This window comes from Ovis aries, chromosome 18 (genome assembly GCF_016772045.2).
Source record: "Ovis aries strain OAR_USU_Benz2616 breed Rambouillet chromosome 18, ARS-UI_Ramb_v3.0, whole genome shotgun sequence".
Lineage (NCBI taxonomy): Eukaryota > Metazoa > Chordata > Mammalia > Artiodactyla > Bovidae > Ovis > Ovis aries.
Window position 1 is genome coordinate 4,161,559 of NC_056071.1, and position 27,631 is coordinate 4,189,189.

The following is a 27,631-nucleotide window of genomic DNA, read 5'->3' on the forward strand; positions in this document are numbered from 1 at the left end:
TCTGCGTATCTGAGGTTATTGAGATTTCTCCTGGCAATCTTGATTCCAGCTTGTGCTTCATCCAGCCCAGCGTTTCTCATGATGTACTCTGCATGAAAGTGAAATAAGGAAAGTGACAATATACAGCCTTGTCATACTCCTTTCCCAATTTGGAACCAGTCCGTTGTTCCATGTCTGGTTCTAATTGTTGCTTCTTGACCTTCATGCAGATTTTTCAGGAGGCAGATAAGGTGTTCTGGTATTCTCATCTTTAAGAATTTTCCACAATTTGTTGTGATCTACACAGTCAAACGCTTTAGTGTAGTCAATAAACTAGAAGTAGATGTTTTTCTGGATCTCTCTTGCTTTTTCTATGATCCAACATATGTTGGCAGTTTGAACTCTGGTTCCTCTGCCTTTTCTGAATCCAGCTTGAACATCTGGAAGTTCTCGGTTCACATACTGTTGAAGCGTAGCTTGGAGAACTTTGAGCATTACTTTGCTAATGTGTGAAATGAGAGAAATTTTGCAGTAGTTTGAACATTCTTTTGCATTGCCTTTCTTTGGGATTGGAATGAATACTGACCTTTTCCAGTCCTGTGGCCACTGCTGAGATTTCCAAATTTGTTGGCATTTTGAGTGCAGCACTTTCTTTTTTTGAGTGTAGAGTTTTGAGTTTATCTTTTAGGATTTGAAATAGCTCCACTGGAATTCCATCACCTCCACTAGCTTTGTTCGTAGTGATGCTTCCTAAGACCCACTTGACTTCGCACTCCAGGATGTCTGGCTTTAGGTCAGTGATCACACCATTGTGGTTCTCTGGGTCATGAAGATCTTTTTTGTGTAGTTCTGTGTATTTTTGCCACCTCTTCTTAATATCTTCTGCTTCTGTTAGGTCCATATCATTTCTGTCCTTTATTGTGCCCATCTTTGCATGAAATATTCCCTTGGTGTCTCTTAATTACCGAGTCACCCCTTTATTTCCATCCCTCCTACTCTCTCTCAACACCCTCTTTCTCTACCTGTTGGCAAAGGTCTTCCTTGATCCATCCATACTTGATAGTTCAGTGGGGTTCTACTATTCTACTTTGTCCATGCTGTACCCCCATTTTGGGAGCCTCATCACTGGGGAGAATGGGGATAGTAAGGATATAAGTGGGATGGGAAGCATTGAGGAAGTTTCATAGTATAAGCAGAAGTGCATTTTAGGGAAGTGGCAAGGTTCCCTAGGAGAAGGAGTTCCAGCCTTGTCTGATGGATGAGAAAGCATATTTATTTTTCACTGAACAGTATTTAAAAATAAAAAGTATTTTCACAATACAGTATTTATCAAAGTATCCAAATGACAAAAAGGTAGTAACATTTTGATTTAAAACCTAGCCATATATTAGTTTTTTAAATAAATCTAGTAAAGTATGAAATATGAAGAATTTAATATCAATATTTAAAAATCAGATATTGTTTAGGATTATTAAATGGGTTTTTTTTTCATAACTTGAGCATTTGTGTGAAGTTCTGATTGATTCTTAGAAGGTAACTGAAGATTCCCTTTCTCTAGTTCACAAATAGAGGTGATTCTCCAGCAAGGAGTCCAGATAAAAAGCAAAGCTGGCAGGGGCAAAATTGGCTGCAGGCTTCTGTTTGACATGTGCCACTACCATTGATACCATGTCCCACCCTTGCCATTGATATCCTACTGGCCTGGAGTCTGGGTCTGTGTGGCCAAAAATTGTGGCTTCCCATGAAAGGCCAGTCAGTGTAGGACCTGAGAACTTAGGGCCCCTGTACCTACCAGAGCTCTGCAAATTGAAATGACTCCTGCAAACCCAGTATGGATGAGCCTCCTTGAAAAAGATGTGTACTGAGGAAATGTGAATGCCAAAGTGATCCTTGCCATCTCCCTCCCCACCTCCAACCCCTCTACTCTTACCCCAGGCCACCCCCACTTTCCTAGTGCTTCCAGCACTAATCATCTGATGTGGATGATGTGGCTGTTTGTTCAGCCATGGATGGGAGAGGGCTGGTGAGAAGTCAAAGAGTGGCTATGGGGACAGACTTCCTCCTCACTCTCCTCTGCCTGTCTCTCCTCCTTGCCTTGGGTTTTGCGTTGTTCTGAGCAGGTGGCTCTAGGATCCCTCAGAACTGCATTCCTCAGCCCAGGCCTGGCTCCCCTGGGTCCTCACCAGCCCCAGACCTTGGGCTGGGCAGGCACTCTGTGTCAGTACGAGACTACTTTCCTGGCTCCCAATGGAGTCATCCTATCCTGTGTGTGAACCCCAGGAGAGGAGACTTGTTTATAGGCGCTGAATGCTCAACACAGATGTGATTGCCCCTAGTCAGCCAGAACTAAGCTGCCTCCATCCCTCCCTTTGCCAGGGGAAACTGGGGCCGTATGTTTCTTAGGCAAGCCTATTAGACCTTCAACCTGAGACTTTGTGCAGTAGTGTAGCTGGGAAGGGTTAGTTTTAAATTTACACTGGATCAGCCTCTGTGACTAACCCTTTTTAGTTATTATAAACATATATAATGGCCTGCCTCAGGGAGATAACCTGCGCTGCCCACCTGTGAAGGACTGTAAGGAAGTTACACTAACACCTTCCCCTGCCTGAGACCTGCCATTCTAGGGGACATTTTCAAGGACTGAATAGTCTTCTTACTTTGTTTCCTCCCCTTCCTCCCCACCCCATCTCTGACCCATGAAAGAACCTGGCAACCAGGCCCTGACAAGATGGTTATTTTGAGGCTCTAGCATTCCATCTTCATGGTCAGCTGGCTCATAAGATCTCTTCCTGATCCCAACACCTTGTCTCAGGTTCATTGACCAGTCTTGCGGCAAGCAGAGTGAGCTTGGACTTGGTAACAGCAGTGGAAATTAAAGACACTGGCAGGAAAGTGTGGGGCAGGATCTTTGGGAGAATTCGACTCCCCGAGAGAGGACACCTCCCCACTGATCCCTGCAAACTTGACACCAGGTGAGGCGGACAATATTACATCCAGAAGAGTTTTCTGAAGTAATCCAACCATATTACCATGCAAATAAAAATCTCAGAATCTGAAGTGTCCATGTTCAGAGGATTTTGTTATAAATAATAGCACAACATTCTGTCTAGCAGTTTAAATTTTTAATCTGAAATTTTTTGTCTTTGACACCTACTCTGTATTAACCTGGTCATGTGTTTTCCCAAGGGTTTCCTGCCTCTGTGTGTACTGATTCCTTTTACTGTTAGAAAAATGAAATTTTAAAGAGAGGAAGTTCTCTCTGGTGTAAGTTTCTTCTAGAAAGACCATGAAGGGCCCTGGTGTCCATGCTCAGAGCCTCAGGGGACACAGCAGGACAGTGAGCCCACAAACTTATCTCTGGCAAGAAAGGCAGCAATTCACTGATCTTGCTGCACTCAGGACTTAATCTGCCCTGTGCTATTGGGATTTTCTTTTGTAATATAATCAAATGGGAAGGATAATTCCCATTCTACCTTGAGCTGAGTTTTCGTTCTTTTATTTTTAGCTTCTCTAAGTAACTCAATTTTTCTTTGGGGAGAGGAGTAAGTGACTGGCTAGTGAAAATTTAAATCTCCTGCTTTAAACAGGGTTGTTCATAAAGGTTGTGTCATTCTCTAATGTATCTTATTTTCTGCTCTCTAATGAGAGAACTGATTTAACCTAACGCTTGAAGTTAATTTTCCAGATTCCTGACCATAATCACCTTGCTTTGAAGAATCTTCAGGTTTCCCTGGAGAATTTGTTTTCCTACAGTTTTCCAGTTCTTCTAATAACTGCAGAGACCCTGCCCCAGAGCTCACAGGGGACCATGCAATTCCCTGGCTGCTCAGCACACTAACCAGAACCAATGGAAATTGTGAGTCAGGTGGGGATAAAGACTGGGAAAGGGAAGACCAGGGTGAGGGGGTGTGAGTGAGTGAGACAGGGTGACATTGGGAAGGGTCTGTCTGAGAGGCTGCCTTCAGGCAGAGACTACATGTGAGAGGGGTTGCACACAGAGCTGGAGGGCAGAGAAGGGCCAGGGACCCAGAGCAGGAAGGAGTTCAGGGCATGAGGGACCCTCAAAGAGGCAGGGCATCAGAGCACAGTGGAGGCACCCTCTAAGATGAAGCAATCACATGAGAGGGTTCTTGAATGTTATTCTAGGTTTCTGTTATTTTAACCAAGGAAATTTCACTGTCTGGTTTAAATTTGAAGGTCTTTTCTGTGGCCACATCCATATCCTCAGAGTCAGCCCTGCTCTGGTCCCACCTGGCCAAACACCGCTGAGGGCCACTCCAGGCCTCCAAACCACCACCCCTCCCACAACCTGCTTCTCTCATATTTGACTGTTTGCCCAGGCCCAGCCTGAACAGGGACCAGCTCTGGGCAGGCTGCAATGGCTCCCAGCAGCAAAAGTCCATAGCTCCCATGTCCTGCTTGGCTTTTTGAATGATGCTGATCTGCAAAGGTGTATCTTGCCCCATGACTGATCCTCTGCACAGGCAGGAGCAAAGGCTTATACCTCATACCTTAGGGACTGGGAATCCTCCTTGGAAATGTTTTGTGAAACCAAGAGTGAAGAGCTCCAGACACCAGCTTCGGCTGGCAGTCTGCATGGGAACACATCTCTCTTGTCCCTCTTAACTTAACAAAATATGTACAACGTGAGAGTTTTTTCTGGGGCAAAATGAGGACGATAGCCTGGGAAACAGTATGTCAGATAGTGCTGAGAAACTGCTCCAAAGAAGTAACAGGGAAGGTCAGCATATATGTGATTTTGATGAAGGGGGAGTACAAAGCAATCAAGCACATATTTTCTTTGCAGAAAGTTTATGCTAGTCACAAGGAGCAAATGTCATGATGAAAGATTTCAAGGCTTTTCTAGATATGAGGAGATATAAGAACTGAGCTCATAAAATTGGTTCCTGAAAATATCCAACTATCTTAAGACTATTCTGCCAGTTTTTCCCAGAGCACAGGGTGCCTCATTTCTGCTCTCCACCCTGAACTTCTTTCAGGGAGTGTTGAGAGTCAGCATATACAGCAGCACATGATTTAAATCTTCTAGAGGAGATGGCAAGTGCCAGTTTGTAGTTGACACCTCTCAGGTTACTTCCTCCAGTAGAGAGACAATAGCCTGTGGAACCTTTGCAGTGTGATGCTTTGAGGAAGTCAGACCATGGGTAATGATCAGCTCAGAATCATCCAACTTGTTTTGATTGTCAAAATCCAGAAATAGCAACATGACCCGATAATAAAACAGTAGTTAATAAGAGTTAACATAAAAATGTAAAAACAGTTTGTGAACTGGGAAGTTTCAGCTACAAAGCTGGTATGAAGCTCAGAGGTGTGAAGTTGTAGGGTGGCTTATCAAGAGACCTTGAGAGTGGGATGGTGCCTGAGCCAGCAGTCACCTAAAGCGCTCCCTCCTAAGGGGCAGAGCCAGGCTGAGATCCAGGTCTGGAGTTTTCAAGTTGAAGAGGTTCAGGTCTGCCTAGCATCCTTTCTTCTAAATTGGCTCTGAAGATGCCAAAATTCCCCAGAAAATAACAAGGATTTGGTTACATTTTATAGGTTGTTAGTGAATGTGGAAGGCAGAGTAATGGGCCCCCTCCTTCCACCAAAGATGTCCATATCCTAATGCCTATAACCTATGAATATATTATGTTACATGGCAGAAAGGACTATGCGGCTGTAATACATGAGGGACCTTGAGGTGCAAGGTATATTAGATTATCCAGGTGGACCCCAGGAAATCACAAGGCTTCTTTGTATAAGATGGAGGCAGGAAGGCTGGATAAGATGTGAGGGTGGAAACAGGTGGGAGAGGTACAGTCCACAGGCCAAGGGATGAAGTTTCCTTTTAGAAGCCTGGAAAGGCTGGGAACAGATTCTCTGCTGGATCCTCCTGAAGGAAGGAAGACCTGCAGACCCATTTGAAACCTCTGACCTTGAGATAAAAATTTGTGTTGTTTTCAGCCAAATTTGGCATAATCTGTCAAAGCAGCAATAAGAAATGAATACAATAAGCCAGGTTTTTGTTTTGTTTTGTTTTGTTTTGTTTAGATTGGCTTTTTATACAAAATCACATTTCAATTGGCCAGATTGTGTTGTTTTCAAGGTGGGTTTTTTGTTTTGTTTTGTTTTGTTTTTTTTTTTTTACTGCTGATGAACATTTAGAATAGTATGTGAAACACTAGGGTATCCATCCATCTTTCTCTTTATCTATAGGCAATTTGACCCAAAACACTGAGGGCTTTTTAAATTCAGTAAATAAAGTAAAAAGATCTTACAGTTCAAAGGGAAAATGCTAATTATATTTTGAAACAAGTTATTGTTAGCTGTTTAAATAACAGGAGTCCTACTGTGTGCTCCATAGCAGGTTTTCAAATGCCCTTTTGTCCTTGGCTCAGTGGAAGCATGGACCTAGGGCAGCCAGTTTCTCAGAACAGAGATTGTCTGTGAAGGAACACAAGGAAAAAGTTGAATTTCTTAGAGTTTTCCGAGTGCTGGGGCGACTTAAGAGATGCATATTGGGCTTTAAGTAAATGTTGTTGTTCAGTCACTAATTGTATCTTACTCTTTGCGACCCCATGGACTGGGTCAGGCTCCCCTGTCCTTTGCAGTCTCCCAGAGTTTGTTCAAATTCATGTTCATTGAGTCGGTAATACTATTTAACCATCTCATCGTCTGCCTCCCCCATTCTCCTTTTGCCTTTAACCTTTCCCAGCATCAGGGTCTTTTCCAAAGAATCAGCTCCTCATATCAAGTGGCCAAAGTGTTGGAGCTACAGCTACAGCATCAGTCCTTCCAATGAATAATCAGGGTTGATTTCTGTTAAGATTGATTGGCTTGATCTCCTTTCAGTCCAAGAGAATCTCAAGAGTCTTCTCTAGCATCATAATTCAAAAACATCAATTTTTCAGCACTCAGCCTTCCTTATAGTCCAACTCTCACATCCATACATGACTACTGGAAAAACCATAGCTTTGACTATACAGACCTTTGTTGGTAAAGTGATGTCTTTTCTTTTTCAGTACACTGTCTAGGTTTGTCATAACTTTCCTTCCAAGGAGCAAATGTCTTTTAATTTCATGGCTGCAGTTACCATCCAAAGTTATTTTGGAGACCAAGAAAATAAAATCTGTCACTGCTTCCACTTTTTCCCCTTCTGTTAGCCAGGAAGTTATGGGACCAGATGCCTTGATCTTAGTTTTTTAAACGTTGAGTTTTAAACCAGCTTTCTCACTTTCGTCATTCACCATCATCAAGAACTCTTTAGTTACTTTTCACTTTCTACCACTAGAGTGGTATCATCTGCTTATCTGAGGTTGTTGATATTTCTCCTGTAAATCTTGATTACAGCTTGTGATTCATTCAGCCTGACATTTCACATGATGAACTCTGCATATAATTTAAATGAGCAGGATGACAATATACACCCTTGTCAAACTCCCTTCCCAATTCTGAAGCAGCCTGTTGTTCCATGTTCAGCTCTACCTGTTGCTTCTTGACCTACATATAGGTTTCTCAGAAGACAGGTAAGGTGATATGGTACCCCCATCTCTTTAACAATTTTCCAGTTTGTTGTGACCCATACACCAAAGGCTTTAGTATAGTCAATGAAGCACAAGTAGATGTTTTTCTGGAAATCCCTTGTTTTTTTTCTATGATCCAACAAATATTGGTAATTTGATCTCTGGTTCTGCTGGGTTTTCTAAACCCAGCTTCTACGTCTGGAAGTTCTCAGTTCACGTACTACTGAAGCCTAGTTGAAGGACTTTGATCAGAACCCTACTAGCATGTGAAATGAACATAATTGTACAATAGTTTGAACATTCCTTGGATTGGAATGAAAACTGACCTTTCCCAGTCTTATGGCCACTGCTGAGTTTTCCAAATTTGCTGATATATTGATTGCATCATTTTAATAGCATCATTGTTTTTTTTTTTGATAGCCTGTGGTGAACAATGTTGGGTTTGTGATCTCCAAAGAAAAAGATTTAGCTTCAGGATCAAGGACCACGTTTGATCACTCAGAGCTTTTATGTGGCAGAAGTTTTATTACAGTGAAAAGGACAGAGAAATCTTCTGACACAGACATCAGAAGGGGGCATAGAGTGCATAGAGTCTCATCAAGGCCTTATATACTTTTTACCAGACCCACTCCCACAACATTTGTCTTAATGTAAGAGGATTAATCAGAAGGTTCTTGTTAAGAAGGAGAAACATGTCCTTGGGTAAGATAGTTATTATATAATCGTTAGTACAGAGTTTAAGGAAAAACATACCCTTGAGCAAGATGAGTTGTTTTGTTGTGTAATCATTAGCTCTGGGATTAAAGAAAGTTAGTCTTAAAAACCGTTGTCATAACAATTCAAAGTTTAAGAAAAATCGTCTTATGTGAGGAAGACAAAGCAATGTAGAAAAGAAAAATTTGTCCTTTTCTCCTCCTTGAGAACCCCAGACTCCTTTCTCCTCCTCAAGGGCCCTGAACCCCTTCCTCCTTGAGGGCCCGGACTCTTATCAATTTACCTAAGAATTAATTTTCTCATTTGAAATAACTCAGCTGGAATTCCATCACCACAACCAACCACCTTTGTTCATAGCAATGCTTTGTAAGTGCCACTTGACATCACAATCCACTGTCTGACTCTAGGTGAGTGATCACATCAGGTGGTTATCCAGATCATTATGACCTTTACTCTATACTTCTTTTGTGTATTCTTGCTACTTCTTCTTAATCTCTTCTGCTTCTGTTAGGTCCATACTCTCTGTCCTTCATCATACCCATCCTTGGATGAAATGTTCCTCGAAATCTCCAGTTTTCTTGAAGAGATCTCTAGTCTTTCCCTTTATGTTGTTTTCCTCTACTTCTTTGCATTGTTCATTGAAGAAGGCCTTCTTACTCTCCTTGCTATTCTCTAGAACTCTGAATTCAGTTGGGTATATCTTTCCCTTTTCCCCATGCCTTTCACTTGTCTTCTTTCCTCAGCTATTTGTAAAGCCTCCTCAGATAACTATTTTGATTCTTGCTTCTTTTGCTTTGAGATGGTTCTAGTCACCACCTCCTATACAGTATTACAAACCTCTGTCCATAGTTCTTCAGGCAGTCTAATCCAGTCCTAATCCCTTGAATCTATTCATTACCTACATTGTATAATCATAAGAGATTTGATCTAGGTCATACCTGAGTGGCCTATTGGTTTTCCCTACTTTCTTCCATTTAAGCCTGAGTTTTACAATAAGGAGCTCATGGCTTAGATCATGAGCTGACTTTTTTTGCTGACTATAGACAGCTTCTACATCTTCATCTGCAAAGAATATAATCAATCTGATTTTGGTATTGACCATTTGGGGACGTGCATGTGTATAATCGTCTCTTGCATTGTTGGGAAACACTGTTTGCTATGACCAGTGTGTTCTCTTTATAAAACTGTTAGCCTTTGCCCTGCTTCATTTTCACTCCAAGCCCAAACCTGCCTGTTACTCCAGGTATCTCTTGACTTTCTACTTTTCATTCCAATCCCCTGTGATGAAAAGGGCATCTTTTTTGGTGCTATTTCTAGAAGATCTTCTAAGTCTTCATAGAATGAGTCAACTTCAGTTTCTTCAGTATAAGTAGTTGGGGCATAGACTTGGATTACTGTGATGTTGAGTGGTTTGCCTTGGAAACAAACTGAGATCATTCTGTCATTTTTGAGATTGCACCCAAGTGCTGCGTTTTAGACTCTTGTTAACTATGAGGGCTACTCCATTTCTTCTAAGGGGTTTTTGCCTACAGTAGTTAATATAATAGTCATCTGAATTAAATTTGCCCAGTCCCACCCATTTTAGTTTATGGATTCCTAAGATGTTGATGTTCACTTTTGTCTCCTTCTTGACCACTTGTAAATAGGATTAGACATAAAAATATATGCCTTATCTCAGTATCATAACACTTGTAATGCCCAATGCAAAATTTAAAAATGAACACATGGTCTTTTTATTGAGATACAGTTGACATATAACACTGTGTAAGTTTAGGGTGTGCAGCATGCTTATTTCATCCATGTATATATTGCAGTACCATCACCACTGTAGCATTAGCCAACACTTCTATCACTTCATGTAATAATTATTTCTTTTGTGTGGTGAAAACAATTAAGATCTAGCCTCTTAGCGACTTTGAAGTTTATAGCCTAGTACTGTTGACTGTAATTACTCTGCTGTGCATTAGGTCCCCAGAATCTCTTCATTTTCTAGTTGTAGGTTTGTACCCTTTAACCACCATCTCCTGAATTCCCTCACTCCCCATCACCTGGTAATCACCATTCTACTCTTATACTATGAGTTGGCTTTTTTAGATTTTGTGATATTATTCAGTATTTGTCTTTCTTTGACTTACTTAGCAAATCAGGCTCAAAGTCCACCTGCACTGCCTCAAGTGGCCAGATTTCCTTCTTCTTAATGGCTGAATTGACATTCTCTTTATCCACTCATCCCTTGGACCAAAGGAAATGAAAACAGGTTACAAAAGCGGTATCTGCACTCCCACATTTATTAGAGCAGTGTTAACAATAGTCAAGGTATGGAAGCCACTTAAATGTCTATCAAATTTTGACATTTAAAACACTGTCTTTCCAGTCTCCTAGATCACTATGTCGACAGGCTGAGAGCTGTTTCCTTTATAGCTCCAAACTATGAGTGACCACTCTGCACACTAGACAGTGTTCCGGAGACCCCAAACACTGGGAGAGGCTGGAAACCTCCTGCTGGCTATCTATAGGGAGGGTTGCCATGTTCCAGCACACAGGTTGGCTGGCACCTAGTCAGAAGTATACCCCTTTCTTTTTAAATTTTCTGAACATCTCAGTCCTCTAGGAGGTTTTGCCTTCCTCATACTTCCCACCTCCCACTCTGCTACCAAATTCCTGGTGCATCTTTACTGTTTCTTCCTTCTCTCTCTTTCTCCCCACTTCCACCTACCCCCTGACACTTCTTTTTTCTCTATTCCAAGATATCCTTGGATATCCTGAATGAAGCAGACAGCTTTCTGCAAAGCCTTGTTTTTTATATTTATTGTAGCTGGTAGTTGGCTTCCCTGGTGGCTCAGCAGGTAAAGAACTCACCTGAAATGTAGGAGATGTGGGTTTGATCCCTGGGTCAGGAAGATCCCCTGGAGGAGGGCATGGCAACCTACTGCTGTATTTTTGCTGGGAAAATCCCATGGACAGAGGTTCCTAGTGAGCTACGGTCCATGGGGTCAGAAAGGGTTGGACATGACTAAAGTGACTGAGCACATGTAGTTGGTAGTTACCTTTCTAGCATCTCCTAATGTTCCAAGGCCTTGGGAATACATCTACCTACTGGACATGGAACAACAGACTGGTTCCAAATAGGAAAAGGAGTACATCAAGGCTGTATATTGTCATCCTGCTTATTTAACTTATACGCAGAGAATATCAAGAGAAACGCTGGGCTGGAGGAAGCACAAACTGGAATCAAGATCAAGGAGAAATATCAATAACCTCAGATATGCAGATGACACCACCCTGATGGCAGAAGGTGAAGAAGAACTAAAGAGCATCTTGATGAAAGTGAAAGAGGAGAGTGAAAAAGTTGGCTTAAAGCTCAAGATTCAGAAAACTAAGATAATGGCATCTGGTCCCATCACTTCATGGTAAATAGATGGGAAAACAGTGGAAACAGTGGCTGACTTTGTTTTTCTGGGCTCCAAAATCACTGCGGATGATGACTGCAGCCATGAAATTAAAAGATGCTTACTCCTTGGAAGGAAAGTTATGACCTACCTAGACAACATATTAAAAAGCAGAGACATTACTTTGCCAACAATGGTCCGTGTAGTCAAGGCTATGGATTTTCCAGTGGTCATGTATGGATGTGAGAGTTGGACTATAAAGAAAGCTAAGTGCTGAAGAATTGATGCTTTTGAACTGTGGTGTTGGAGAAGATTCTTGAGAGTCCCTTGGACTGCAAGGAGATCCAACCAGTCCATCCTAAAGATTAGTCGTGAATGTTCATTGGAGGGACTGATGTTGAAACTGAAACTCCAATACTTTCAACTCCTGATGTGAAGAGCTGACTCATTTGAAAAGACCCTGATGCTGGGAAAGATTGAGGGTAGGAGGAGAAGGGGATGACAGAGGATGAGATGGTTGGATGGCATCACCAACACAATGGACATGGGTTTGGGTGAACTCCGGGAGTTGTGATGGACAGGGAGGCCTGGCATGCTGAGGTTTCATGAGGTCACAAAGAGTCAGACACGACTAAGCAACTGGACTGAACTGAACTGACACCATGAAGACTCCTCTCTTTACTCTCCTGAGTTCTATCTAAGACAGTGTAGTACACTCTCCCCAAGCCTCCAACTCTTCAAAGGCACAAATTCAGACACTCCCCTTTGCCTTCTCGGGCAACTCATCAGCAATCTCTTTCCCTGGACAGTTTGGGAAGTGCACATTCATTCCCTGCCCCCATTTCCATGGTAGTGAGAAAGTGAACAGCGCTCAGTATCTACAGTGAGGACCAGAGAAGGCGGATCATCATTGTGAGTAATGAGCGATGTCTCACGGAGAGTGGGGAACCAGAGGTGGGAAGGCCACTCAGAGATCGCTGGGTCTTTCAGCACAAAAGAAGCCCAAGTCTGGAGATGTGGGCTGGGAAACAATAGCCTCACAGATAGAGGATGACTTTCCCTGTCCTGAGGATCACACTGCAGGTCATGTGTGCCCAGAAAATACCCGAAAGTTGTTCTCCAGGAGAGTTGAACAGGCAGGTAGTTGGGGGGAGGGGGTCCCTGAGATACTCCTGAGTCCACCCTCCCTGTCTGTAGCCTTGCACCTACTTAAGAAGCAGCTTTTCTATATCTAAGACCTAACATAAATGGATAACCATGATCATCACAAAGTAAAAGGAAACCTGAGATGTAAATAGGAAACATCTTGATTAAAAAAAAAAAAAAGATTAGCTAATAGTCCAGAGGAGAAAATTTAGGAAACAGATAACTTCAAACAAAACATTCTGATAAGCATATCTGGAGTGAGATTTTAAGCATGGCAACTGTTAAATACAACAAAACAAGATATTATGATGGGTTAAGAACTGGGGAATAATAATAAAGGTTCTTTATATTAAGGAAATATAAACTTTGGTTTAAAAATGAGAGATAAAGCACAAGAAATATCTTTTAAAAATAAAACTTCTTTGTTTTTCTCCTTATGACTTACTTCATTCTGTATAACAGGCTCTAGGTTCATCCACCTCAGTTCAACTGACTGAAAATTGTTTCTTTATATGGTTGAGTAATATTCCATTGCGTATATCCAGCTTCTTTATCCATTCATCTGCTGATGAACATCTAAGTTTCTTCCATGTCCTAGCTATCATAAATAGTGCTGCAGCGAACATTTGGGTACATGTATGTTTTTAAATTAGGATAAACATGTATGTTTTCTTAGGATATATGCCCAGTAGTGAGGTTGATGGGTCATATTGTAGCTTTATTCCTAGTTTTTTTAAGGACTCTCCATATTGTTCTACATAGTGGCTGTGTCAATTTACATTTTTATCAACAGTGAGCAAGAAGATTCCCTTTTCTCCACATCCTCTCCAGCTTTAAAAGTTTGTTGATTTTTTGATGATGGCCATTCTGACTGATATGAGGTGATACCTCATTGTGGTTTTGATTTGCATTTCTATAATAGAGAGCAATGTTGGGCAACTTTTCAAATGTTCATGGTCCATCTGTATGTCTTCTTTGGAGAAATATTTGTTTAGGTCTTCTGCCCATTTTTTGATTGTTATTTGTTTTTCTGATATTGAGCTGTAATTGCATATTAACACATATATATGGAATCTAGAAAAATGGCGCTGGTGAACCTATTTGTAGGGCAGCTGAATCAGCTGTAAGTATACATATATCTCCTCCCTCTTGAGCCTCCCTGTCCCCCTCCCCCATCTCAGCCCTCTTGGTCATCACGGAGCACTAGGCTGAGCTTCCTTGTTTTATGCAACTTCCTACTATGTATACTTACAGCTGATTCATGGAGAAGGCAATGGCAACCCACTTCAGTACTCTTGCCTGGAAAATCCCATGGGCAGAGGAGCCTGGTAGGCTGCAGTCCATGGGGTCCGCTAAGAGTCGGACAGGACTGAGCGACTTCACTTTCACTTTCATGCATTGGAGAAGGAAATGGCAAGCCACTCCAGTGTTCTTGCCTGGAGAATCCCAGGGACGGGGGAGCCTGGTGGGCTGCCATCTATGGGGTCGCACAGAGTTGGACACGACTGAAGTGACTCAGCAGCAGCGGCAGCACAGCTGATTCACAGTGTTGTCAGACAAAAAACAACACAAAACTGTAAAGAAATTATCCTCCAATTAAAAATACAAATTAAAAATGTAGAACATGAAAGGATAGTAAATATGAGTGTAAAGAAAAGAAAGAGTATTTATTTAAAAAAAAAAATCCAGAATCCAGCCTAATAGAAGATTTAGAGAGTGAGTGGAGTTAAGGAAACTATGAAATAAATAACTTAAAAATTCCTTAGTGGAAAATAAGTATTTATTTTGGAAAGGAAATCAAATGCCAAGTACTGTGACTAGAAAAATAAGAGATTTTTCTCTTCAATGCCTATCTGTAAAATTTTGGAATACCAGGAAAAGAGGTCAGCTGTGAATAGAAAGAAAATTATGATGGTTTCAGAATCTCATCAATGACACTGGATGCTGAAACACAAATAAGCTTTGAGAGGAAGTGTTCAAACTTCTTGCAGAAAATAATTTTGTGTCTTAATTCCCATACCCAGCACTCAAATATATGTGATATGCTATATTAGTCAGCTAGGGCTTCCATAACCAAATAGCACAGATTGCATGGCTCAAGCCACAGAAATTTATCTTCTCACAGTTCTGGAGGCTGGGAGTCTGAGCTCAAAATGTTGGCATGGTTGGTTCCTCATAAAGCCTCTCTTCTTGATGTGCAAATGACTGTGTTCTCACTGTGTCCAACCAGACTTTTCTCTTAGCATACCTCCCTGACATCTCTCCCTCTTCTTACAAGGCAAGAGTCTTACTGAATCAGGATCCCAATCTGACCTCATTTAACTTTAATTACACCTCTTTAAAGGCCCTATCTCCAAACAGTCACATTGGAGGAATTTTGGAGAAATATTAGTCCATAACATGTGTGATACTAAAATAAAGACATTAATATATGTCAAGGGCTAAGACAGTTTGCCTCCTTCAAGGAAAAAAGGTATATAAACCAAATGTGAAGAAAGATACTAGATCCAAGAGACAGGGAACCCAATGTAGGAGATAGATGAAGAGAGTTCCAGGGCAATGCTCTGTAACACCAGCTGAAATGGACTGAATTGGTCGAGGGTCAGGAGGAAGAGCACTGGGACAAAGCAAGTATGCATTGGATGATGTAACATGGGCCAATAACACACGGAGAAAAGAAAGATGCCTGCATGCTCAGTTGCTCAGTCATGCCAGACTCTTTGCAACCATGTGGACTGTAGGCAGCTCCTCTGTCCATGAGATTCGTCAGGTAAGAATATTGGAGTGGGTTGCCATTTCCTCCTCCAGGAGATCTTCCTGACCCAGGGATCAAACCCACAGCTCCTATATCTCCTGGATTATCAAGCAGATTCTTGACCACTGAGCCACTAGAGAAGCCCAAGAGAAAGACAGTCATGAGGAAAAAAAGTAAGACGTGCATAAATAAAATGGCACAATGCTACTCTACCTATCTCTGTGGTAACAATGATACTTTAAAATTTTCAGCTTCTAGAAACTTTAGACATGAAAACTTTAATTCTGTGTAAAAGAAATTAGAAACAGAGAAATGGGACATAAAGTCAGCTTATTGTGTGACACTGTGAATCAAGATTTATCTCCAGCAGAAGGAAGCAGTTGGAAGCTGACAATTTAAAGTTACAAAGGTAACCAATATGAGAACCAGTCTTAGAGCCATATTGAGAGAGTTGGTTTTCATATCAGTTCAGTTCAGTCACTCAGTCGTGTCCGACTCTTTGCAACCCCATGAATCGCAGCACGCCAGGCCTCCCTGTCCATCACCAACTCCCAGAGTTCACTCAGACTCATGTCCATCGAGTCAGTGATGCCATCCAGCCATCTCATCCTCTGTCGTCCCCTTCTCCTCCTGCCCCCAATCCCTCCCAGCATCAGAGTCTTTTCCAATGAGTCAACTCTTTGCATGAGGTGGCCAAAGTACTGGAGTTTCAGCTACTGGAGTTTAAAATTGGAAAATTAATATGTGTTCCAGTGGCAAAGCATTATCTAGAGAGCTGACATTAAACATCAGAGTGAGAATTAGTGGAAAGAACTGACTTTCCCCACCACTTGCCTCTGCTCAGGATAGAGGGATTTGGGTTGGTAAGATGGATGAGATGTCACTCTGCATCACATACCCTCCTGGTACTAGTCTATCTTTTCTCCTATATGTGTTTAATTACATAAGTATATCAAATACATGTAATTATACATAACATGGTGCTTATCACACTGACATTTAAGTTGACAGAGAATTATAAGTAGAAACTACCTCTTCCTTCCTTTCCCCTTTATATAAACTTTCCCTAGTGCATATTTCTATCTTCAGGGAGTAACTTTCTAACTTGCAAAATTATTGAAAAACTTTTTTCACTTCAAGTCATGCTATTGAATTTCCACATTTCTATCTTTTAAAAAAGCCTCCGTTCTATGAGTTCACTTTTTTCATTCTTCAAATTTATGTATTAAGAATTGAGGCCAATAATATGATTTATTTCCTTATTTTTCCTTGTAAATCAGTAGATCCCACCACTACCACCCAACAGCTCTTTATAAAATGTATTTGCTCTTTATTGTCACTTTCTTCTTTCTTTCCAACAGATCTCTGAGCAGAGTCCAACTTGCCTTTCTATTCTGACTATATGGCAAATCAGAGCTCATTTTCAAGACTGCCCATTCTCTCTCAAATTCTTTTCTTTCTGAACATATTATATTAGAATAGAAGACAATGATCCATATTTGTACATCTTATTTGGGCAGGAGCAAGAGACCTGAGTATCTTTTAAGGGAGGGAAAATACACTGTATGCCTTGTGAGAGAACAGAACATCTCGGAGTTTAGAAGGGCACTTTTGTATTTCCTTTCATGAGTTATCATCTGTTTTTCCTTTTGTGATCAAAGCTGGAGGTAGTTGGTGGACTTTACTTTCCAGTCATGCTGGGTACCTTGAACCAGAGTCATCTCCATAATGCTTTCTTGTAGGAATACTATTTTCAAAGTAGGGATGCAAAGAGATATGTTCATCTGTAGTGAGTCTTAGTGGTTCTTTTCTAGAGCTCCATATCTCCTATTAGATGGATGATTTCTTTTTGGGATCCAGTTTTACCTTACCAAAGAGGTGACATCTTAATCCCTTCCTCCCTCTGCCCTGTCTTCCACACTGAATAACCACTGGAATTTTGAGGATGTTTGTAAGGGTTTTTTTTTTATGTTTTTAAGTTTTACTAACATATTTTTCATTCTTAATTATTTGTGGTGAGACAAATATCCTTACCTGATTAAGTACTGCCTTCAACAATTTGAGAACTTTCTAGGGATGCTTATGTAGAACCAAAAGACTTAAATGACTTATCAAGAAGTCATTTAAGCTTTTCTTTTAATTAACAAATAATTTTGAGAAAATAGAATCCACTGAACTATAGGCTTTTTCTCCCTTCACTATGCCTAGTGCTATTTTCTACCCAAAAGAAACACACGTTTCCTCCACTGATTATTGTATCGGTTTGGCACAAGTGAGAGCCATTTGTTTTGAATCACCTGGGCTCTCATTTCCATCACAGCCAAAGATAACTGTTAAATGAATTCCTCTTTAGAAATGGAGTCATCAGAGCCTGCTTGCATCAAACCCAGGGGCCACCACAGATAGCACAGAATGCCAGAATTGCATCCAGATGATAAGAGAACATAAACTTCCCTGAAAGAGTATCTACTTACTACTAGGATTTATAGTGGAGAGATTAGAAATAACTTAAATTCAACAGTGAAATGCACTATCATAGCCACAATTTCTTTTTTAAGAGTTTAGTGATATGTCAATCTCAACCCCAGTGGTCAGTCATCTGTAAACTGTACTGAGTCCCGAGAAAATTCACCTAAAATGTGTGATGCTATTTTGCTTAAGTCACCAGATCCTGACTTCTGTAACCATTCATTCTGTAACAGAAATGATGGTGTGACTGATATTTGGATATTTCCCCATATTAAGAGACTTCAACTTGTCACTTTTTCAAACGAGCAAATGAATCCTATTAATAGCTGCTTTTAGGAGCAGATGGGACTATTTGATGCACAGATGGAAACCAAAATATTTAAAACATTCATTTTCTTTCCATCTATCTGTGGGAATCATTTTTGGTTTAAACTTATCAACCAAAAATTCTGTGCCTAGAATTTATTGTGCCAAGTCAACTGTGTTCAGTTGTGATTGTTCAAACAAATATTTGTAAATACTTTTATTTGTTGGGCAATGCCTCTTACTGAGACAATGGGCATTGTCCTCATGTTGAGTAGATGAACATTAAGCTGACCACTACTTTTAAAGCCACAGTGGTAACACATACTAGAAAAGAGAAGCACAGAATTCTGGGAGAATCCATGCCCACATCTCCTGGAGGGTTAAGAAGGGAATCTTGAGGGGCATGATGTTTGAGCTGACACTTGAGAAGTGAGCAAGGCACTATTCTGCAAGGAAGGGGCACAGAAATGAGAAAGTATCCTATTTGGAGGTAATATCAGGGGGAGGACCTAGTGGTGTAGAGAAACAGACACAGTTGCCTCTGGAAGAACTGAGGAAGGCCAGCAAGCTTCAAGCTCTCATGCCTGAGAAACAGCAGGAGAAACTTGCTAGGGATGACTGAGGCCTTCAGGAGTCTCGGGTAGTGTTGGAGGCTCTAGGCAGGGATGTTATGTGAATGGACATGCATTTTAAAGAGCCATTCTGGCCAATATTAGGAGAAAAAATTTCAGAGAGCAAAAGTGAGTACTTTGTTTCATGTACATGCCCTTTATCAAATACGTGCATTGCAAGTGCTTTTTCCTAGTCTACACTTGTCATTCATTTTCCTAACTGTGTCTTTTGAAGAACAGATATTTTCAATTTGGATGAAATCCAGTTTATCAGTTTTTTTCCCATGGGTCATGCTTTTGTAGTTTTATGTAAAATTTATCAGCAAATCTAAGATTTTCTATGTTTTCTTCTAAAAGTTTTTAAGGTTTAAGTTTTATATTTAGATCAACAACCCATTTTGAGGTAATAATTGTATGCAGTGTAAAATATGGATCAAAAATTTTTTTTCATGTGGATAGATAATCTTTACACACTATGTGTTGAAAGGATCATTCTGTGTTGTCTTCTTATATTTGTCAAAAATCAGTTATCCCTATGTATGTCAATCCATATCTGGACTCAGTCCTAACCATTGATCCACTTATTTGTCTTTATCACACTGTCTGGATTTACTGCATCTCTAAACTAAACCTTGAAATTGGATCTGTAGTTCTGCACCTTTGGTCTTCTCTTTCAAAATTTTACTGGCTACTATGGGTGCTTTGCAGTCCCATATTTTAGAAATAGTTTAGTTTGTCAATTACTAAAATAAAATCCAACTATATTTATATTGGTGTTATTGTGTAGTCACTAAGTCATGTCTGACTCTTTTGCAACCCCATTAACTGTAGCCTTCCAGGCTCCTCTGTCCATAGGATTTCCCAGGCAACAATACTGGAGTGGGTTGCCATTTCCATATCCAGGGAACATTGCCAACCCAGGCATCAAACCTCTGTCTCCTGATTTGGCAGGCAGATTCTTTACCACTGAGCCACCAGGGAAGCCTGTAGTTTTATTAAGAATACATAAATAGGGCTCACTTCAGCAGCACATATACTAAAATTGGAATGATACAGAGAAGATTAGCATGGCCCCTGGGCAGGGATGACATGAAATTTGTGAAGCATTCAATATTTGTAATGGATCAGTGAGCTGGAAGATAAAATCGTGGAAATAACAGCTGAAGAGAAGAATAAAGTAAAAAGAATGAAAAGGACTGAGGATAATCTAAGAGACCTCTGGGACAATATTAAACTCACCAATATTTGAATTATAGGGGTCCCAGAAGAAGAAGAGAAAAAGAAAGGGTATGCGAAAAATTTTGAAGAAATTATAGTTGATAAGTTATCCAATATGGCAAGGGAAATAGTCATTCAAGTCCAAAAGGCACAAAGAGTCCCATACAGGATAAAGTCAAGGAGAAACTCGCCAAGACACATACTAATCAGACAAAGATTAAACACAGAGACTATTAAAAGTAGCAAGGGAAAAGCAAGAAGTAACATACGAGGCAAGCCCCATATGTCTAACAGCTAATCTTGCAGAAGAAACTCTGCAAGCCAGAAAGGAATGGCAGGATATATTTAAATTACTGAAAGGGAAAAATCTACAACCAAGACTACTCTAGATCTGGCAAAGATCTCATTCAAAATTAATTGAGAAATAAAAAGCTTTCCAGACCAGCAAACGTTAAGAGAATTTGTTACCAGCAAACGAGCTTTACAATAAATGTTAAAGGGACTTATATAGTCAGGAAATACAAGAGAAGAAAAAGATCTACAAAAACAAACCCCAAGTAATTAAGAAAATGGCAAGAGGGACATATGTAACAATAATTACTTTCAGTCAGTTCAGTTTAGTCGTTCAGTCATGTCTGACTCTTTGCCACCCCATGAATCGCAGCATGCCAGGCCTCCCTGTCCATCACCAACTCCTGGAGTTCACTCAGATTCACGTCCATCAAGTTGGTGATGCCATTCAGCCATCTCATCCTCTGTCGTCCTCTTTTCCTCCTGCCCCCAATCCCTCCCAGCATCAGAATCTTTTCCAATGAGTCAACTCTTCACATGAGGTGGCCAAAGTACTGGAGTTTCAGCTTTAGCATCAGTCCTTCCAAAGAACACCCAGGGCTGATCTCCTTTAGAATGGACTGGTTGGATTTCCTTGCAGTCCAAGGGACTCTCAAGAGTCTTCTCCAACACCACAGTTCAAAAGCATCAGTTCTTCGGTGCTCAGCCTTCTTCACAGTCCAACTCTCACATCTATACATGACCACTGGAAAAACCATAGCCTTGACTAGATGGACCTTAATCAGCAAAGTAATGTCTCTGCTTTTGAATATGCTATCTAGGTTGGTCATAACTTTTCTTCCAAGGAATAAGTGTCTTTTAATTTCAAAGCTGCAGTCACCATCTGCAGTGATTTTGGAGCCCCCCCAAAACAAAGTCTGACACTGTTTCCACTATTTCCTCATCTATTTCCAATGATGTGATGGGACTGGATGCCATGACCTTCGTTTTCTGAATGGTGAGCTTTAAGCCAACTTTTTCGCTCTCCTCTTTCACTTTCATCAAGAGGCTTTTTAGTTCCTCTTCATTTTCTGCCATAAGGGTGGTGTCATCTGCATGTCTGAGGTTATTGATATTTCTCCCGGCAATCTTGATTCCAGCTTGTGCTTGTTCCAGCCCAATGTTTCTCATGATGTACTCTGCATAGATGTTAAATAAGCAGGGTGACAATATACAGCCTTGACGGACTCCTTTTCCTATTTGGAACCAGTCTGTTGTTCCATGTCCAGTTCTAACTGTTGCTTCCTGACCTGCATATAGGTTTCTCAAGAGGCAGGTCAGGTGGTCTGTATTCCCATCTCTTTAAGAATTTTCCACAGTGTATTGTGATCCACACAGTCAAAGGCTTTGGCATAGTCAATAAAGCAGAAATAGATGTTTTTTCTGGAACTCTCTTGCCTTTTTAATGAAATGCTCCAACCAAAAGACAAAGACTGGCTGAATGGATACTAAAACAATACCCATATATATGCTGTCTATAAGAAACCCACTTCAGACGTAAATATTGAAAGTGAGAGGGTGGAAAAGTATATTCCATGCCAATTGGTAGCAAAAGAAAGCTGGAATAGCAATACTCATATCAGACAAAATAGACTTTAAGATAAAGAAGATTACAAGAGTTACGGAAGGACACTACATGATGATCAAGAGATCAATCCAAGAGGAAGACGTAACATTGTAAATATGCACCCAACACAGGAACTGCTGCTGCTAAGTCACTTCAGTCGTGTCCGACTCTGTGTGACCCCAGAGACTGCAGCCCACCAGGCTCCCCCGTCCCTGGGATTCTCCAGGCAAGAACACTGGAGTGGCTTGCCATTTCCTTCTCCACTGCATGAAAGTGAAAAGTGAAAGTGAAGTCGCTCAGTCGTGTCCGACTCTTAGCGACCCCATGGACTGCAGCCTACCAGGCTCCTCCACCCATGGGATTTTTCAGGCAAGAGTACTGGAGTGGGGTGCCGTTGCCTTCTCCACAACACAGGAGCACCTCAATACATAAGACAAACACTAACAGACATAAAAGGAGAAATTGACAGTGAACAATAACAGTAGTAGATTTAACACCCCACTTACAGCGATGCACAGATAATCAAAACAGAAAATTAATAAGGAAACACGTCTTGAATGACACATTAGATGAGATGGACCTCATTGATATCTTCAGGACATTCCATCCAAATGCAGAAGAATACAACTTCTCAAGTGCACATGAAACATTCTCCAGGAGAGACCACATCTTGGGTCACAAATCAAACCTCAGTAAATTTAAGAAAATTGAAATCATATCAAGCAACATTTCTGACAACAATGCTATGAGGCTAGATATCAATTACAAGGAAAACACTGTAAGAAATGATGAACACATAGGGATTAAACAATACATTTCTAAATAATGAACAGGTTACTAAAGAAATCAAATGGGGAATCAAAATCCTAGAAACAAATGATAATGAAAACATGCCAACTCAATACCTATGGGATGCAGCAAAAGCAATTCTAAGAGGGAAGTTTATAGCAATAAAACCCTACCTCAATAAACAAGAAAAACATCAAATAGACAACATAACTTTACACCTAAAACAGCTGGGAAAAGAAGAACAAAAAACCCCCAAAGTCAGCATAAGGAAAGAAATCATGAAGATCAGAGCAGAAATAAGTGGAAAAGAAATGAAAGAAACAACAGTAAAGAGTAATAAAACTAAAAGCTGGTTCTTTGAGAAGAGAATAAAATTGACATACCTTTTCCAGACTCAGGAAAAAAGAGAGAAAAATCAAATCAACAAAATTAGAAATGAAAAAGAAGAGGTTGCAAGAGGCAAAGCAGAAAAACAAAATATTATAAGAGACTTTTAGGAAAAAAATATAGCAATAAAATGGATAACCTGGAAGAAAAGGACAGATTCTTATAAAAGTTTAATCTTCCAAGACTGGACCCGGATGCAATATAAATTATGAGCAACCCAGTTATAAGCACTGAAATCAAAACTTTGATCAACAATCTCCCAAAAAACCAAAAGCCCAGGACCAGATGGCTTCACAGGTGAATTCTATCAAACATTTAGAGAGGATCTAATGCCTATCCTTCTAAAACTATTTCAAAAATTTCAGAGGAAGAAACACTTCCAAACTCATTCTACAAGGCCAATGATAACTAAAACCAGGCAAAGACAACACAAAAATAGAAAAGTACAGACCAATATCACTGATGAACATAGATGCAAAAACACTCAACAAACTTTTAGCTAACAGAATTCAGCAACACATTAAAAAGCTCATACACCATGATCAAGTTGGGGTTATTCCAGGAATGAAAGGATTCTTCAGTTCAGTTCAATCATTCTGTCCCCATGGACTATAGCACGCCAGGCTTCCCTGTCCCTCACCAACTCCCAGAGCTTACTCACACTCATGTCCATTGGGTCGGTGATGCCATCCAACCATCTCATCCTTTGTCACCCCCTTCTCCTCCCACCTTCAATCTTTCCCAACATCAGGATCTTTTCCAATGGTTCAATATACACAAATCAATCAATGCAAAGCACCATATTAACAAATTGAAAGATAAAAACCTATGATAATCTCAATAGATGCAGAAAAAGCCTTTGACAAAATTCAGCAGCCATTTATGATAATAACTCTTCAAAAAATTGGCATAGAAGGAAACTATCTCAACATAGTAAAGACCATATATGATAAGCATGCAGCAAACATTATTCTAGGTGGTGAAAAACTGAAAACATTCCCTCTAAGATCAGGAACAAGACAAGGGTGTCTACTGTTACCACTATTATTCAACATAGTTTTGGAAGTCCTAGCTACAGCAATCAGAGAAAAAAAGAAATAAAAGGAATCAAGATAGGAATAGAAGAACTAAAGCTCTCACTGTTTGCAGGTGACATGAAAATATACATAAAAACCCTAAAGGTATTATAAAAAATTACTAGAGCTAATCAGTGAATTTAGCAAAGTCACATGATACAAAATCAATACACAGAAATCACTTGCATTCCTTTATACTAGCAATGAAAATCAGAAAGGGAAATTAAAGAATCAGTACCATATCCCACTGCAACAAAAAGTATAAAAAAAATCTAGGGATAAACTTACCTAAGAAGACAAAAGACCGAAAATTATAAGACACTGACATAAGAAATCAAAGACAACATAAACAGATGGAGAGATATTCCATGTTCCTGGGTAGGAAGAATCAATATTGTGAAAATGACTATGCTACCAAATACATTCTACAGATTCAATGCAATCCCTATCAAATTACCAATGTCATTTTTTTTTACAGAACTAGAACAAAAAATTTCACAGTTCATGTGGAAACACAAAAGACCCTGAATAACCAAAGCAGTCTTGAGAAAGAAGAATGGAGCTAGAAGAATCAACCTTCCTGACTTCAGATTATAATAAAAAGCTACAGTCATCAAGACAATACGGTACTGGCACAAAAACAGAACTATAGACCAATGGAACAAGATAGAAAGCCCAGAAATAAACCCATGCACCTGTGGGTACCTTATTTTTGACAAAAGAGGCAAGAATATACAATGGAGTAAAGACAACCTCTTCAATAAGTGATGCTGGGAAAACTGGGCATCTACATTTAAAAAACTGAAATTAGAACACTTCCTAACACCATACACAGTGATAAACTCAAAATGGATTAAAGACATAAATGTAAGATCATAAGCTATAAATCTCTTAGAGGAAAACATAGAGAGAACCCTTGTTGATATAAATCAAAGAAAGATCCTCTATGAATCACCTCCTAGAGTAATAGAAATAAAACAAAATTAAACAAGTGGGACCTAATGAAATGTAAAAGATTTTGCACAGCAAAGGAAACTATATATAAAGTGGAAAGACAACCCTTGGAATGGGAGAAAATAACAGCAAATGAAACAACTGACAAAGGATTAATTTCCAAAATATACAATCAGTTCTGATATACCACTCAATACCAGAGAAAACAAACAACCCAATAAAAAAGTGGGAAAAAGACCTAAACAGCTATTTCTCCAAAGAAGACATACATAAGGCTAACAAACACTTGAAAAGATGCTCACATCACTCATTATTAGAGAAATGCAAATCAAAACTACAGTGAGATATCATCTCACATCAGTCAGAGTGGCCATCATCAAAAAGTCTACATACAACAAATGCTGGAAAGGGTGTGGAGAAAAGGGAATATTCTTGCACTGTTGGTGGGAATATAAATTGATACAGGCACTATGGAAGATGATATGGGGAATCCTTAAAAAACCAGGAATAAAACCACCATATGACCCAGCAATCCAACTCCTAACATATACCCTGAGGAAACCAAAATTGAAAAAGTCATATGTACCCCAATGTTCATTGCAACACTATTTACAATAGTTAGAACATGGAAGCAACCTAGATGTCCACTGACAGATGAATGTATCAAGAAGTTGTGGTATATATATATATATATACACACATACACAATGGAATATTCAGTTCAGTTCAGTCGCTCAGGCATGTCCAACTCTTTGCGACCCCATGAACTGCAGCACACCAAGCCTCCCTCTCCATCACAAACTCCCAGAGCTTACCCAAACCCATATCCATTGTGTCGGTGATGCATCCAACCATCTCATCCTCTGTCATCCCTTACTCCTCCTTCCCTCAATCTTTCCCAGCATCAGGGTCTTTTCCAGTGAGTCAGCTCTTCGCATCAGGTGGCCAAAGTATTGGAGTTTCAGCTTCAACATCAGTCCCTCCAATGAATACCCAGGACTGATCTCCTTTAGGATGGACTGGTTGGATCTCCTTGCAGCCCAAGGGACTCTCAAGAGTCTTCTCCAACACCACAGTTCAAAAGCATCAATTCTTCGCCGCTCACTTTTCTTTATAGTCCAACTCTCACATCCATACCTGACCACTGGAAAAACCATAGCCTTAACTAGACGGATCTTTGTTGGCAAAGTAATGTCTCTGCTTTTGAATATGCTATCTAGATTGGTCATAACTTTCCTTCCAAGGAGCAAGCATCTTTTAATTTCATGGCTGCAGTCACCATCTGCAGTGATTTTGGAGCCCAGAAAATAAAGTCAGCCACTGTTTCCACTGTTTCCCACCTATTTCCCATGAAGTGATGGGACTAGATGCCATGATCTTCATTTTCTGAATGTTGAGCTTTAAGCCTTTTTCACTCTCCTCTTTTACTTTCATCAAGAGGCTTTTAGTTCCTCTTCACTTTCTGCCATAAGGGTGGTGTCATCTGCATATCTGAGGTGATTGATATTTCTCCCGGCAGTCTTGATTCCAGCTTGTGCTTCCTCCAGCCCAGCGTTTCTCATGATGTAATCTGCTGCTGCTGCTGCTGAGTCGCTTCAGTTGTGTCCGACTCTGTGTGACCCCGCAGATGGCAGCCCACCAGGCTCCCCTATCCCTGGGATTCTCCAGGCAAGAACACTGGAGTGGCTTGCCATTTCCTTCTCCACTGCATGAAAGTGAAAAGTGAAAGTGAAGTCGCTCAGTCGTGTCCGACTCTTAGCGACCCCATGGACTGCAGCCTACCAAGCTCTTCCCATGGGATTTTCCAGGCAAGAGTACTGGAGTGGGTTGCCATTGCCTTCTCCACAACACAGGAGCACCTCAATACATAAGACAAACACTAACAGACATAAAAGGAGAAATTGACAGTGAACAATAACAGTAATAGATTTAACATCCCACTTACAGCAATGCACAGATAATCAAAACAGAAAATTAATAAGGAAACGTCTTAAATGATACATTAGATGAGATGGACCTCATTGATATCTTCAGGACATCCCATCCAGATGCAGAAGAATATGACTTCTCAAGTGCACATGAAACATTCTCCAGGAGAGACCACATCTTGGGTCACAAATCAAACCTCAGTAAATTTAAGAAAATTGAAATTGTATCAAGCAACATTTCTGACAACAATGCTATGAGGCTAGATATCAATTACAAGAAAAACACTGTGAAAAATCACAGACACATAGGGGTTAAACAACACATTTCTAAATAATGAACAGGTTAATAAAGAAATCAAATGGGTGGTATCATCTGCATATCTGAGGTTATTGGTATTTCTCCTGGCAATCTTGATTCCAGCTTGTGTTTCCTCCAGCCCAGCGTTTTTCATGATGTACTCTGCATATAAGTTAAATAAGCAGGGTGACAATA

At 40.3% G+C, this 27,631-nt stretch overlaps 1 protein-coding gene and 1 non-coding gene across 2 annotated transcripts in view; both read left to right on the forward strand.

The window, feature by feature from the left end:
- GABRG3 (gamma-aminobutyric acid type A receptor subunit gamma3) overlaps positions 1 to 27,631 on the forward strand; it is an 833,483-nt gene that overhangs the window by 421,642 nt on the left and 384,210 nt on the right. The window lies entirely within an intron of this gene.
- Positions 19,902 to 20,007, forward strand: LOC114109286 (U6 spliceosomal RNA). The gene has a single exon (XR_003585959.1). It is a non-coding gene; the product is annotated as a U6 spliceosomal RNA (small nuclear RNA).